The sequence below is a fragment of the Carlito syrichta genome, unplaced genomic scaffold (assembly GCF_000164805.1).
Source record: "Carlito syrichta isolate Samal-C Ts95f unplaced genomic scaffold, Tarsius_syrichta-2.0.1 Scaffold130459, whole genome shotgun sequence".
NCBI classification, from domain to species: domain Eukaryota; kingdom Metazoa; phylum Chordata; class Mammalia; order Primates; family Tarsiidae; genus Carlito; species Carlito syrichta.
In genome coordinates, this window is record NW_007074555.1 from 55,268 (window position 1) to 67,340 (window position 12,073).

Consider the following 12,073-nt stretch of genomic DNA (forward strand, 5'->3'; position numbering starts at 1 on the left):
GACGACTGCAGGGACCACGCGTGGCCCTCGGGGACAGAGCCTGGATGGGGGCCCTGGAGGCCTCCACTCCGACTCACGGCCAGGCGTCCCAGCAGAGCCCGCCGCCCGCCCACGCCCCCTTCGACTGGGTGGAGGGCTCGCGACCGGGGCGGCCCAAGCCCGAAGGCTGGGGCTGTCACTGAAACCCGCGGGCCGCAGGGCAGGATTTCCAGACTGCCGAAGCACCTGGAGGGCTCTGGGGGACCCGCCCCGCTTCGGTCTTCGTGCAAGGGACTCCTGCAGTCTTGCCCGCTCTGAGGGCTCCTCACCTCGGGATCTGCCCCACTCTGGGCAGATGCTCAAAAGGGACAGTTAGCGCCTGGGGACAGGACCCCTTTCATAGGCTTGTCAGTGTGACCTTTGGTAACTGGGCTGTGCAGGCGTTTTGGCAACGCAGACCGCCCTTTCTGGCCGAGGAAGATTTTAGCAAGTTATGCTGGAAAGAGGGGACTGGACTGCCTGTCCATGCCTCAGAACTCAAACAGGCTTGTTCTGAACATTCTTGCCGTCTTTACGGGTGAAATGGAGTTTGTCATCTTGCAAGTTGGGTTTGGCTTTCTGTGTGACCTTTGTAGTTGAAGGAGTCAGGCTCCTTGGAGCCTTTTTCCCCACGTGGCCTCAGCCTTGGCCTGCAAAGGCTTGAGCAAACACTGCAGTTTCTAGCCGCTGAAGGCCACATTCCTAGAACAGGCCTCCCCACCCTTCAAGCGCCCTCTGGGGATCGCTTCAAGCTGCCTAAAGCTGCCGAGAGAATTTGCCGTTTGTTCCAGCAACACCTGAACTCAGGGCTCCTTCTCCCAGCCTCTACGGAGGCTCTCTGGGAGCCTAACTTCTCAAGTGAGCAAACCCGGGGGTTTCACGTAGACCTAGACCAACCCCTTCCTTCCCACTTTTGGTAACTTTTTGCTTCCCTGACTGCTCAGCCCCCTGCCATTCTTCCTCCCTCCTCCCCAATTCATTTTTTCTCTCTCCTTATTAAATACCTAGTTATTTTATAGATACGGGTCTTGCTATGTTGCCCAGGCTGAGCTCGAACTCCCAGTCCCAAGCAGCCCTCCCCTGGGTCTTCCAAAGTGCTGGGGCTTCGGGCGTGCGTGCCCGGCCATGTTCTCTTGAAAAAGCCCAGTGGCCTCTCTGCAAGTCTGAGCAGCACTCCGCTCTTCCCCGGTCGCCGGGAGTTACCGGTGAAATCTGTGTTCACGGCCTTACCTAAAGTCTGTGTGTGCCTTTGGCAAATTAAAGACAACTCATCAGCCTTATTAAATTACATCTGAATTACATTATGTTATTATATATTATTAATTTGTTCGTGCTGTGACCCCCAAGGGCGCTTTAGTGATGCCTGGAGCCCTGGACTAGGGGAAGCACCACTGGAGCCAGGAGAGTGATCCACGCGGCAGAGTAAGGAACAAAGCAAGAGGTGGAAGTGCGATCAAACACCAGATATGTATGACCTGGGTATGACATCTGTGTGAATCGCAAGAGGTGAGTGGCGCCTCGTTAATGGGATAATGTATGAAACAACGGGGCTAGATGCAACCTGCAGACCGCCCCTTGTAGCCACTGTGGAGATGGAGGTGGGACTTGAGCTGGTTTTGAGGCTGAAGCTGCTATTGCTGCTTTTTTCTTTTTTTGAGTCGAGGTCTCGCTCTGTCGCCTAGGCGGGAGCTTGCCGCAGCCTTGACCTCCTGGGCTCAAGCGAGCCTCCCACCTCAGCCTCCCGGGGAGCTGAGGCCACAGACCTGCGCCACCGTGACCGGCTAAAGTCTGTCTTTCAAGCACTTGTCAAGGACTGCACCAGACACTCGGTAAGAAGGAGACAGGACAGGTAGGGTTCTAGCCCTCAGCTGTGTCCCTTGCTGCGGGCAAGGGGAGACGTAAGCAAGGGAGTCAAGGAAGTGCGGGCTGCCCTCGGTGTGCTTGGAAGGAAATTCATCACTGCTTAAAGTTGCTCAGAACAGGGTGTGGGGCCGCCTGATACAGACCTGCTTCCGTTGGCTGAGACGAGGTGGCCTCCAGGCCGAGCCCCGCGGAGCCTGGACTGGCCGCACAAAGAGCCCAGGAAAGAGCTCCCCAGGCGGGGGCACGGCAAGGGCCTGCGTGGTGGCAGCGCGTGCTGTCCCGTTTGAGGAGCAAGAGGGTGGAGGCCGCAGCGCGTGCTGCCGGGGAGGGAGGCGAGGCGGATCCCGAGGCCTTGCAGGCTGCAGCAGCCAGGGTTGTGTTCTGTCTCCCTCCGTGTGTGGAGGAGGGTGACATGTGCTGGGGTCAGAGCCGGCCAGGGCAGCAGGATGGGCCAGTCCCACCCCTGGACCAACCCACGGCGGCCTGGCCAGAGGCCTGCCGGGGATGCCGTGGGACACCGATTCCGAAGAACTCGAGTTAGCTCCCACCTGTATTCCCTGCAGACGGTGGGTGCTGTTGGTTCTTGGCCAGGGGGATGACTCGGGGAGGTAAAGCATTGTCGGTGTGCCTGCTGCATCTAACCCACTGTGGTCGGGAGCACAGCGGCCCGTGAAAACGCCCTCGGCCCCGTCTCCTGGCTTGATGCTGAGGTTTGTGTCTTCGGGATACTCCCTCGACGGCGGAAAAGCCCGGCCGAGGAAAGGTTGCCGGGCCTCTCGCGGTGGGCCTCGCCCACGCCCTCGCCTCCTGCCTCCTCAGCCCCGCGCTCAGCCCCGCCGTGTCTCCCTCTGTCTCTCTCCCTGTCCGTCCCTCTGTTTCTCTGTCTCCCTCTGTCTGTCTCTCTCACTCTCTCTGTCTCTCTATCTCTGTTTATCTCTGTGTCTGTCTCTCACTCTCTGTCTCTGTGTGTCTTTCTGTCTGTGTCTCTATCTGTCTCCTTTGTCTCTGTCTCTCTCTGAGTGTCTCTCTTTGTCTATCCCTGTCTCTGTGTGTGTCTCTCTGTCTCTCTCTCTCCCCCTCTCCCCCATCCTCTTGGTACGTAAGCATGTTCTCCCGGTCTCTTTCAGTGTTGCCTGGCTTTGCGAACACACCTCCCTTCAGGAGAGTCCTGAGCACTTGCCACCCACACTCCCCACTGGCAGGACTCCGAGAGGATGGTGACCCAGCTCCTCTCAGCCGTTGACCACGCCGGCCCCAGCCACCACTTCCTGGACGCTACTCCCCCCTCCAGACCTACAGTGACCCCGGGGGTTCCAGCTCTCAGATGCAATGGATGCTCGCCTTATTGCTTTGCCCTCTTATCTGATTTCCCAGCATTTGATACTGATTTGATCGTGTTCTCTTCTCCCTCCCCTGACTTCCCCTCTACCTGTTTCTGCCTTCTGTGTCCTCACCTTCTGATCCTCTCTTCACGGTGGTTGTCCCAAGTTCCATCTTTCCATCTCCCGCCCACTTCCCTGCCCACCTGTCACCCTCTCTGCGTAGCCCTCTCCAAGCCTGTGACCTCAACCAACAGATATTTCGGTGACGCTCAACTCTTCACATCCAGCCCGGAGCTCTCTCCCGGTCCCTGTCTGAATCTCCTTGGACTCCCCCAGCTGCCTCTCATTCCACCCTCTCCTCCCTGTCCCAGTGAATGTCACCACCACCTGCTGATTGCCTAGGTCCGAAGACTGGAAGGTTTCCAGGTGCCTCCCTCTTGCTCACCCTGAAATGCAATTAGTCACGAATTCTGCTTTCTCAGTATGTTTTCCCATTCCAGCTCCCCAGCTTTGCTCAGCCTCTCGCCGTTGGTTGTTGGGATGACTGACACTGCCTTCCAACCGGTTCCTCAGCCTCTAGCCTGGCCTCCTTCCAATTCATCGTCTGCCCTGCTGCCAGGACTAACCCTTTAAAACGCACATCAGGATTGCCTGAACCCGCGGGTTCGAGACCCGCCTGGGCAGCGAGACCTCATCTCTACAATAAATCAAAAAATCAGCTGGGTGTGGTATGCATGCCTGTAATTCCGGCTACTCCGAAGGCTGAGGCGGAAGGATCGCCAGAGCCCAGCAGGTCGAGGCTGCGGTGGCCGGGAGCGGCCACTGCACTCCAGTCTGGGCGACGGAGTGAGACTCCAACTCAAAAAATAAAAAATAAAATAAAACGCACATCAAACAATGTCACTCCCTTGTCTAAAGAGTGCAGCGACTCTATGTAGTCTGCAGAACGAAATTCAAATTCCTCAGCATTTTGCGCTGGGCTGTCCTGGCCCGACCACGACTCCCACCCCCCACCACCACCACCAAACCCTCATAGCCACCCGGCACCCCAGGGCATCTCCTCAAAAATTGATGAGTCTGGCCAGATAAGTTTGGATTTAAATCCAGTGGACGGATTTAAACTCAGTAATGCACACTGAGACTCTCCGAGAAGAGAAGCCTGAGCCCCAAACTCTAGTAAGCACCTCAAGGAGCTCAGCTAGGAAGCACCACAGAGAAATTCGAACTAGCATTTCCTGGATTGTGCCCTGCTGTCCTGCGCTTCTCCCCTCCGCCCAGGATGGCGTTCACCTAATGACTAATTGGTTACCAAACACAGCTGTTCTCTGTGTGCTGAGAAAGAGCCAAGCGCATGGGTCCAGGATACTGTGAGGAATGCTGGGTGGACGTGGCAGCGTGAGGTGGGGCCTGGGCCAGAGTAATCAGGAAATGGTAACTTTGCTCCCTCACCTGCGTTATCTGAGATGGGTGTCAGTTTCTCATCACGTATTTTGAGCTCAGTTGTTAAGCGCACGTATCGCCAATTCGTATGTCTTCTGGATATATTGGCTCTTACTCTATGAAATGTCCTTCTTTGTCTCTAGTAGTAGTTCTTGTTTTAGGGCTGTTTTGTCTGATGTTAATGTGACCATTTATATCCTCTAATGGCTACCGTTTGAATGGTATGTCTTCTCCCATCCTTGTACTTTCAGTCTTTTTGTATGCTTGAATCTAAGCCTCTTGTAGACAGTATATAGTTGACTCTTGCCTTTTTATCCAGTCTGATAATCTCTGCATTTTGATCGGGGTATTTAGACCATTCACATTTAATGTAATTGTGGATGTGATTGGGTTTATATTTGCTATTTTCTACATGTCACTTGTCTTTTTTATTCTGTTCTTCCTTGACTGCTCTCTTTTGTGTTAAATATTTTTAGGGTGACATTTGCATTACTCCGTTAATTTTGAAAAACAAGTTTTAGTTAACTTTTAGGAATTGTAGTCTAAGGATTTCAGTATGCATCTTAATTTGTTATAATCTGCTCCAGAGTAATACTGACTTGATTCCTGGCAAATGTAGAACATTTGTTCCACTATTCTTCTGTTCCTTCCCTTCTCCTTTGTGCTATTACTTTCACGAGTATTACATCCATGCTGTAAATCCAATGATCCAACGCCATACTTACTGCCTCTTTCAATCTCATGTCTTCTTCGGAAGAAGTCAGACAAAAAGTGAGAAGAAGCATTCCTCTCAGTTCTTTGGTGAGAGCCTGTGTGATTCTCCCTGCCGGCGCTTCCCCATCCCCTGGCGTGGGTGCCCGAAGGCAGGCGAGTGGGCCCCTTTGGCCACGTGGACCCTGCTGCGCAGAACGTCTGCACGGGTCACGCGAGGGCAGCCAGGGAGCGGGCGGGCCAGGCTGGAATGCCGCAGACTCCCGGCGCTCTGGCCTGAGGCTCGGCTGTTTCTCCAGCACAGCTGCCTTTCAGATGGATGTGTGCCCTTGGTCTGTTCTCAGAGTGCCGGTGAGTTCTTTGGGCTGAGTTTGCCCAGCTTTGGGTCTGCGTGTTGGGAAGACGATTCTCTGATGTCTCCAACCAGCCGTGGCTGGAAGTCCCTGCTGGCAGGGCTTCTGGTTCACAGCAAGTCCGTCGAGTCGGGGGAGTGGGTGGCTCAAGGACTGAACAGGTGAAGGGCTTGACAGTAGAACACGGCCGGAAATTGCCAGGTTGGAGAAGACAGCACAGACCATCCCATCTTGCGGAGCTTGAGGGAGAGTCCCGCGGCAGCAGAAGGCGCCGTGCAAACGAGGGTGCCAGCCGCCGGAGCACTTCCAGGGATGAGAAGAGCCAGAAATGCCAGCGAGGGTTGACTGGGGGTGGGTGACAACCCTCTCGGTCCTCACATTTAAAGCCAGTGGCTCCTCCCTCCTGCCCAAGGATCTGAGGGACCGAAGGGGATCCAGAGGGCAGGGTGGCGACTGGCTTTGTGAAGATGAAGAGCACGGGCAGTGGCGGCTGGGGACAGAAAATGACTTCGTCACAGGAGGAGGGGAGTCCCAGGAGACTGCAGAGGGTGCGTTGTCTTGTGCTTTGAAGGTTCGTGTCTTGGAAAAGTCGAATGATGGTCGCCAGGGTCAGGGCGTGGAATGAAGGGGTTACTGTGGACTGGATGCGGAGTTTCAGCTTTGCTGGGAGATGGATGGTAATCATGGTTGCACAGCAATAGAGATATACTTTTTTTTTTTGGTTGGAATGGCACTGTGTTGCCCAGGAGTGCAGTGGCACTATCACAGCTCACTGTAGCCTCGACCTCCTGGGCTCAGGTGATCCTTCCGTCTCAGCCTCCCCAGTAGCTGGGACTACAGGCACACACCACCATGCGCAGCTAATTGTTTCATTTTTTTTCTTTGAGTTGGAGTCTCACTGTCACCCAGACAGGAGTGCAGTGGCCGCTCCCGGCCACCGCACCCTCGACCTGCTGGGCTCCGGTGTTCCTTCCGCCTCAGCCTTCCGAGTAGCCGGAACCACAGGCGCGTGCTACCACGCCCGGCTCATTTTGAATTATTGTAGAGATGGGGTCTCGCCAAGTTGCCCAGACAGGTCTCGAACCCGTGGGCTCAGGTGATCCACTCACCTCAGCCTCCTGAGTCGTGGGATTACAGGCTGAGCCACCGAGACCAGCTTGTTTCATTTTTTGTAGAGACGAGGTCTCGCTGTGTTGCCCAGGCTGGTCTGGAACTCCTGGCCTCAAGTGATCCTCCCACCTCAGCCTCCCAGCGTGCTAGGGTTAGGGATGTGAGCCACCATGCCCAGCCTAAATATACTTTAGACTACAGAACTGTGCACTTAAAATGGGTTAAAAAGGGTTAAGACGGTGAATCTTGTTATGTGTATTTTATCACAATTTTTTAAATTGCAAAGAAAATTAAAGATTAAAACAAGTCTGTATCTCAGGGCAATGCTGGGCTCAGCGCATAGTGTCTGTGGTATGTCCATTCATAGGTCAGTTCCTGTGTCTACACTGTGCCGGCCCTCTCAGCCACGGTCCGCAGTGTCCTGCATGGGTGGAGCGCCACAGTTACCAGGGTTTATGAGCTGGGTGGGCGTCTTTTCCACACTGGACTCAGCATGTGATGAGCTGAGCGGAAACTTGACTCCTCACCTTAAGTCCCGACGTGCAGTCACTCTCCTGAGGACGTCCCGGAGCATGACTCTGGCAGATGACAGATGTCCGTGCAGGGGCCGAGCCGCCACAAGACTGCCCTCCTAGTGGCCACCCGCCGCTGGTGAGTACGCGACTGCAAGTCACCCGTGTCTATTCTTGTATTTCTCTTCTCATACGAATGCTACAGAGAGGGCAAGGCATGGACACCGGGTAAGGGTTATGTTTTGGAGAAATTGGATTAAGAAGAAGAATAATAGGCATGGATAAAAGGGTTAATAAAAATGTCCAGAAAAACGGGAACTTTTCTTTTTAAGCAGGACCTGTATAAAAGCTTATAATCTGGATCAAATAAATTATGCACGGGCACTGTATTATTTTGTTTTTTAAAGCAGGGCTTATTGAAAAGACAGAAAAGCTCCCACAGTGGGAGGGAACCCGGAGGGATTGCCCAACAATTTTAAAAGTAGTTTAAAATGATGGTGTGTCTTCCAATTTTTAAAATGTCACATATATATTACTTTATAACCAATAATGGGGTGCAATTCAGGGTTAGGTATACAAATGGTTAAAGTTATTTTAAAATGAGCGTCCCTTGAATCTCACAAACGTAATGTTGAGTGAAAGAAACCAGAATAGCCGGGCTCGGTGGCTCAGCTTGTAATCCCTCGCCTTGGGAGGCTGAGGTGAGTGAATTGCCTGAGCCCACGGGTTCGAGACCCGCCTGGGCAACTTGGTGAGACCTCATCTCTATAATAAATCAAAAAATTATTAGCCGGGTGTGGTAGCGCGCCTGTAATTCCAGCTACTTGGTAGGCTGAGGTGGAAGGATCACCAGAACCCAGCAGGTCGAGGCTGCGGTGGCGGGGAGCGGCCACTGCACTCCAGTCTGGGTGACAGTGTGAGACTCCAACTCAAAAAAAAAGAAAAGAAAAGAAAAGAAAAAGAAAGACCCCAGACACAAAAGAGAGTATAATCCAGAGAGGCAGGACAAAGGCTGGATAGGGAGAATTCACGGATAAGAGAACGTCCTCCCATGGCACAGGAGTTTGCCTTGGCAAGGACCCTAGCAGACACTGGCTATTGCAACTGCTGGGAGGGCTCCTGGGAGTGGAGGAAACGTCACATGAACTGGTCCACTGCATCAGCAATGGAGTCATTTATTGGTCCTCTGTATTGATGACGGAACCATCCTATATTGGTCTACCATATTGATGATGGATTCCTTATGCACTGATCTACTCATTGACAACGAAACCGTCCTATGTCGATCTACTGTGTCAGTGGTGGAGGCAACATAGGTGAGCAAGACGTGCCAGTGCACTTCCAAGGCCTTCGCCAGACACGTGCTCATCAGAGGGTGGGGCTCTGCCACGGCAGTGGGGTAGTCCGGCCGCACAGGGCCCCATCAGTGTAGAGGTTGTCCGGGGACATGCCCGCCAAGTCGAGGACAAAGAGCTGCATTTCACACCTCCCCTACTGAGAAGGAAGCGCAGTGCCTGGCAGGGTTCTGGAGACAGCATTTTCTCCACAGAAACACCGATTCGGGCCTTTGGATGGCGACTGGGAGGATGTCCAGCTTGGACAAGGCCCTGAAGTGGGTGCGGGCGGGAGGGGTGTGGGGAGAGCAGCCCTGCCACCCAGGCCTCTCTGACCAGACACCTGAGCAGTCCACATGGCTTGCCCCGTGAACTCCCGCCAGGGCCCTTGCCTCCTTGGTGAAGTGGCATGTCCACGGGGTGGGGTGGGAGGTCTGCAGTTCCACTCCAGACTCATGGGCTGTGCAGAGATTCTCATGCGGAAGTGTAGACCCCAGCCCAGGGAGAACGTAAGTGCCCCTGGAAGCTGGGCTAAGGGTGCAGTGGGCAGGGAAGGCCCGCATCTCACTCATGGTCACACGAAGTAGGATGGCGGGAGGAGTTGTCAAAATGAGTTCTCGAAGGCCTCACAGCAAGGGCGCTCAGAGCTGGGCTCACACAAGCTGCGCAGACAACACGGAGACGCCGCGGAGGCTCTGCCCTCGTGTCCCAACTAGCCCAGGCAGGGACGCCACCCGGGCCCTGGCATCAACACATGTTTCTTGGCTTTTCTCAGACGCCAGGTGGCCTCGCCACGGCCTGCTCTGCCCGGCTCCCCAGGAGCCCATCTGCTCCCCAGCCGAGGCCACCAGGGCCGGGCCATACGGGCCGGTGTCTCCTGCAGACGCCTGTGCGGGAGCTGACAGCTGGCTGCTGCCGCCGGGGCTGAGGCCACTGCCCCAGCCAGCTCTTCGGCTCGCAGTGCCCCACAGAGAGCCCAGCGGAACTGGCCCCGGGCCTTCCTGGGGGGCCAGGCAGACATGCGCAGAAGGCGTCATTTCTGAACACCCTTCCACGCAACAAGATAATGTGCAGTAAGAATCATGGGGCATGAACAGGAGTAACAGCCGGAGGTGATATTCAACTGTGAACATTGTCTTTTTTTGAACTTTGTATAATAAAGATAAAAGATGACCGCAAAAAGGAAAGTGATTAACAAGATGAATAACTTTGAATTGTATGAACATACTTCTTGCCAACGTTTTATTGTCTACGTTAACCTCAATGTGAGTTCACATTCATGTCTCTGGTTCTTTTTTTTTTAGATTGGAAAATATAGTTTATTTAGACAGTAAATTGGAGAGAGAGAGAGACAAAGAGAGGGAGAGGGGGAAAGAGGGAGGAGATTCACCCCCTCAAGGTAGGGGAGGGGCCAAAGCTCAGGAAAACATGGCGGCCGTAGCTCAGTGAACACATGGCCTGGCCAGTGCTTAACAGAAACAGCGACCTGTGTCTCTGGTCCTAATCCACAACCACACACATCATGGGAGCCCCCTGGTTATCTGTGGCCTCCCTCCCTGTGGGGGCACCTGTCAGCCGTTGACCTACTCGCTTCCTACGAGTGTGTTCAGTGGTTTCGGAGTCCTTGGCTCGCACCTGTCACCAGGGCCTTCACCAGGCTGGGTCTAGTGCTCAGCACACTCCCCTGTCTTTAATCTTGGATTTTCTAGGCCCTTCCAAGGCTGTGGCATCCTGGCCCAACTCGGTGAGGTTACATTATCTAAGCGGGATGTGGCTGGATTCTTCTGTTGCCATGTTTCATCTCGGGATCTCCCACCTCCCAGTTGATTGCTAACCTTTGGCATGTATCAGCATTCACGCTGTTCTGTAAAGTTCTCTGGGTTTCAACAAACGGGTGGTGAGACATGTCCACCACTGAGGTAGCACGCAGAGCCCCAAGCCCTGTGCCTCATGGGTCAACCTTCCCCTCCACACAGATTCCAGGCAATGACTGGCTCGTCTGTTTTTTGCCCCTGTGAGCTTTGCTCCTTCCGAGAGATACATTTTCCCAGAACGTAGCCCTACATTCCGGCTTCTTTTCACTCAGCAACATGCATTTGATATTCATTCGTGTCGTTGCTTGAGTGAATAACTTGTTCCTTTTGAAAAGGGGAAAAGTTCTATCAGGCATGAGTAAGAATAGCTTTTTATGACCTAAATTGCAAATTTGACTTCACCAAAATTGGTCTTTATTTTTTTATGCTCGAAAGACTTGACAACCCATCTTTACTCATAGTTGACCGAGAACACTTTTTATTCATTTCGCTTTTGAAAAGTTCCTCTCACGTTAAGTAGCGGGTGTGCGAAGTTGCGAAGTTCGCAGGAAAAACTGCTACAAAGAAAAAGATGTTCAGTGTTGCTGTGAGAGAAACGCAGACTAGAATCATGCAATAATAGTTGCGCCTCTCCGAGGGGCGGGGTCGGAGAGTTTGAAGCTGCAACACGTGGGCGGGACGTGGGAAAGCAGGACTCTGAGGCCTCGAAAGTGGAGGCACAAACTGGGTGCACACAACAAATGTAGCGGGAGCTGCCAAATGGCAGGCCCCACGGCCTTGGTGCCACGTCCTGCGTGTGGGGATCTTCCCGTAGAGGCTTTCATGCGTGTGGAGTGAGGAAGGTGACACGTGTTTATCACAGCCTGTTTGTAACAGCCTAGATGAGCAACAACATGAATGCTCATCAGTACCGGGCAGAGTAAACACATTGTGTTAGTCAAATTAAATCGGACACCTTCCTACAAAGGCAATACGAAAAGACCTTCCAGACACACTGAGGAAAGAATGCCAGGTGTAGGACAGTGTGCAAGTGCACTGTCCTTTGCTTACAAAAGCTGTGTTTGCCACATGCGAAGCCATCTCTGTGGGGCTCTCAAGGAATGTGTCACGGTGCCGACTTTGGGGAGAGCAGGGGGACGCCCTGCAGTGGGAGGAGACCTACTTTTGTCGGGCGCCCTTTTGTCTTGGTGACATGTGCACCGTGCTGATTGTACATGTAGCTGGGGTGTGAGGACTGATCTTAAATTACTCTTGGAAGGGTGGAAACTAAGTGCAGAGGAGGAGATGGGCGAAAGTCCCACCGACCTGGGCTTGGCAACATCCTGCCTACGGGAGCGGAGGACCAGTGGGCCCAAGCACAGCAGGGCGACATGGACACCATCCCTACGAGTCTTGGGTCAGGTAACGGAATATCCATGTCTGAGGATCAAACGCTTGTGCAAAAACCACAGTGCATAGATAAGGAGGGCTTTTTAAAAACAGATATGGGCTTCGAGACCTGCCTGGGCAACTTGGCAAGACCTCATCTCTACAATAAAAATCAAAAATTAGCTGGGCGTGGTAGCACGCGCCTGTAGTTCCAGCTACTCGGAAGGC

At 53.6% G+C, this 12,073-nt stretch overlaps 1 long non-coding RNA gene across 4 annotated transcripts; it reads left to right on the forward strand.

The window, feature by feature from the left end:
- The first annotated feature begins 174 nt into the window (after positions 1-174).
- LOC103250446 lies at positions 175-3,916 on the forward strand. Of its 4 annotated transcripts, XR_503665.2 has the most exons (6): positions 175-876; positions 1,366-1,524; positions 1,701-1,847; positions 2,445-2,591; positions 3,009-3,605; positions 3,704-3,916. It is a non-coding gene; the product is annotated as an uncharacterized LOC103250446 (long non-coding RNA). The 4 variants fall into 4 exon arrangements; XR_002481415.1 differs by having other exon boundaries at positions 3,009-3,916; XR_002481417.1 differs by having other exon boundaries at positions 2,473-2,591; positions 3,009-3,916.
- Positions 3,917-12,073: the final 8,157 nt, after the last annotated feature.